Raw genomic sequence first — 3,529 nt, forward strand, 5'->3', positions numbered from 1 at the left:
AACATGCATCGTGCCTCGTGGAGGCATTTAAACTTGTGTTTGGTATCGTGAGGACAATTTATGGTTTGTAATATTTGCTTCTGAATTTGCGAGATTTTGCGTTTTCCTTCCTATTTGCTTCGTGTTCTACGTCGGCAGGGCCCGGCCCCGCACATACCTCAGCCGCTGTTAGCCCTAACCGGATCACCAGGACGGGACCAAGGAGTGAGGGGCTACGTGGCAAGTTAGGCTCCTGAGTTGCGATGCTCAGGAGTCCCCCTTGACGCGCAAACGACAAATAGGGAGGGGGTGTAGGAGTAGATCTGTCGTTCTACGTTGGTAGGGCCCGGCCCCGCGCATACCTCAACCACGGTTAGCCTTTCAGAACTAAGGAGTGAGGGGCTACGTGACCAGTTAGGCTCCTGAGTCGCGATGCTCAGGAGTCCCCCTTGACGCTCAAACGGTCTTCATACCTTGGCACCACTCGGGGAGGGGCGCGCGACGACCAGGTCCGAGGGACCTGGCTGGGTGGCATGTGCTCGGGCGTGACCCGGGCGCAGCCCCCGTGTCCAGCCCCCTCGCGTGGCGCTCCCGAGGGGAGGCATTGTGATGAGGCCAGACACTGAGCTCTGGGCTCCCTGAGGTTGATACAGCCATGGGCTGCCCTCAGTTGTTTATCACCAGCGCGGAGCATAGCGCTTCTGTATGTGTACGGGCATAGCCGCTCCTTGGCAGTGTCGTCAGCCAGCACGGAGCATGGTGCTTCCACTGGTACGTGGGAGGGGGGGCCCTCCGGGAGGAGCCCCCAGGGCATGTACAGCCCCGCCCTGACATGTGGCCGGCACGGTAGGGCTAGACGAGGTGTATCTGGGCACTCTTGAGCCAGCGCGGGACTCACGAGACCCTACCTCAAGGCGGGTTGTGCCTGATCTTGAGCCTTGGGCAGCTGAGTGTTCCTGCAAGGTGGTTAGATGCAAATGCTCTACGTCCATAGGTCCCGGCCCTCGAGTAGGCTCAGCCGCCGCTGGTATGCCAGGTTGTGATGTCATGGACAAGGCCAGGGGATGAGGGCTGGAGAGCCAGTAAGAGCCCTGAGTCGCGATGCTCAGGCGCCCCCCCTTTTAACGTGCAAGCGATTTGCATGAGGGAGAAAAAGGGGCCACGGTAGGCGGGAGATGATAATCATAGGCAGGTTAAGCATGAAAGGCAAATCAGCTCAGACAGATGCAGGAAGGATACATGCCACCGAGTCAGGCCCGAGTGACTTGGGGATGATGCAGCCCGAGGGGCGCCCCCAGCAAGGTGAACTAAAGACATAAGCAAAAGAGATACATGCCGCAGGGACAGACCCACGCGACCTGGGAATAATGCAGCCCTGAGGGCGCTCCCAGCTGAAATGAAACTCGAAAGATGTCACCTGATACCATTGTAGAGCGGGTGTTGAAGTAGCCGACGATGCGCGGTGAAGGGGCCGATCCTCACGAGCCGCCGGAGCCCTGAGCCTCGGGAGGCTCTAGGGGTCCGGGCGGTTCCTCGAGAACCATCTCCATCTCTGCCAGGACCACGTGGTGCCTGGCCTCCTGAGCGGCCAGAATGCTCCATAGAAGACGCTGGTGAGCAGCAGCCGCGTTTGGCAGGTCGAAAGGCATGCAAACGTAGCTGTGTGGCGGACCCTCGCAGCGTCCCACGTGCGAAGGCCAGAAACGCTCCTGAGACGCGACTCGGCTGAGCCCTAGGTAGTCAATGCAGACACGCAGCCCGCCATCCTCGCCTGGATGGGGAGCTAAGCCGGGTAGGCGGCAATCACCGCGTATGACTCTTGATTCCTGCAGCTCCTGAGTGACCTTGGTGATGAACTTATGAGGGTTGGGCCTTCCTTGCCCCATGCCTTCCTGAGGGAAACGTGCCGCATAGCACGCCTCCAAGTGGTGCCCGAGCGCCTCCCTCGTGATCTTGGCAAAGTCTGAGGCCCTCCAGGAGAGAGCCCCCGAGCCTTACCCAAGGAGGATGCCAGGCACGCCTTCCTATGCGACGGAGGGAGGCGCCCCTTGCACGGGCGCAGATCCTGACGCGGCGCCTCCGGAGATGCCTACCTCCTGAGGCCTTGAGCTGGGTGATGTCTTCTTCTTCTTAGGAACTGCCTTGGGAGGGTTCTCACTCTTGCTGTCTGGGTCCTCGACTGATGCAGCTTGGAAGGCACGCTCGAGAGAGCACACCGCATCCTTCTCTTTGCGGGGGACTATGATGATTCTGCCGATTCCCGGCATCTTGAGGACATTGTAACCATGGTGAGTCACCACCATGAACTTGGCCAGGGCTGGATACCCGAGGATGTCATTGTATGGCAGGCGAATGTGGGCAACATCAAAGTCGATGAGCTCGGTCCGGTAGTTCTTGCGCTGCCCGAAGGTGACAGGGAGGCGAAGCTGCCCTATCGGAGTGGTGGAGCAGTCAGTGACTCCTGAGAAAGGCTTGGTTGGCTGAAGTTGATCATAAGGCACTTTGAGGTTGTTGAACGTTGTAGGACCTTGAGAAGAGGTGTCTGAAGGGGGGGGGGGGTGATTAGACACTAAGTACCAAAGTTGCAGTTTTTGAGGTTCTTTAAGTTTAAGTGGAGTTTAGGCACAATTTCAACATCCACAATACATATCAAGCAAGCAAGCAAAGAGTATATGAGCAACGGAAAGTAAAGCATGTAACTTGCAAGAAAGTAAAGGGAAGGGTTTGGAGGATTCAAACGCAATTGGAGACACGGATATTTTTGGCGTGGTTCCGATAGGTGGTGCTATCGTACATCCACGTTGATGGACACTTCAACCCACGAAGGGTAACGGCTGCGCGAGTCCACGGAGGGCTCCACCCACGAAGGGTCCACGAAGAAGCAACCTTGTCTATCCCACCATGGCCGTCGCCCACGAAGGACTTGCCTCACTAGCAGTAGATCTTCACGAAGTAGGCGATCTCCTTGCCCTTACAAACTCCTTAGTTCAACTCCACAATCTTGTCGGAGGCTCCCAAGTGACACCTAGCCAATCTAGGAGACACCACTCTCCAAGAAGTAACAAATGGTGCGTTGATGATGAACTCCTTGCTCTTGTGCTTCAAATGATAGTCTCCCCAACACTCAACTCTCTCTCATAGGTTTTGGATCTGGTGGAAAGAAGATTTGAGTGGAAAGCAATTTGGGGAAGGCTAGAGATCAAGATTCATATGGTAGGAATGGAATATCTTGGCCTCAACACATGAGTAGGTGGTTCTCTCTCAGAAAATGTATGCTGGAAGTGTAGGTTCGTTCTGATGGCTCTCTCCATGAATGAAGAGGAGGTGGAGGGGTATTTATAGCCTCCACACAAAATCTAACCGTTACACACAATCTACCAAACTTGGTGGGACCGAATCATTAAACTTGGTCGGACCGATTTAGCAAATAATGTGACCGTTAGGGTTTTCGGTGGGACTGACATGCATCTCGGTGAGACCGATTCGGTTAGGGTTAGGGCATAACGTAATCTCAGTAAGACCGATTACACAAACTCGGTGAGACCGATTT

Source organism: Triticum aestivum, chromosome 1B (genome assembly GCF_018294505.1).
Source record: "Triticum aestivum cultivar Chinese Spring chromosome 1B, IWGSC CS RefSeq v2.1, whole genome shotgun sequence".
NCBI lineage: Eukaryota > Viridiplantae > Streptophyta > Magnoliopsida > Poales > Poaceae > Triticum > Triticum aestivum.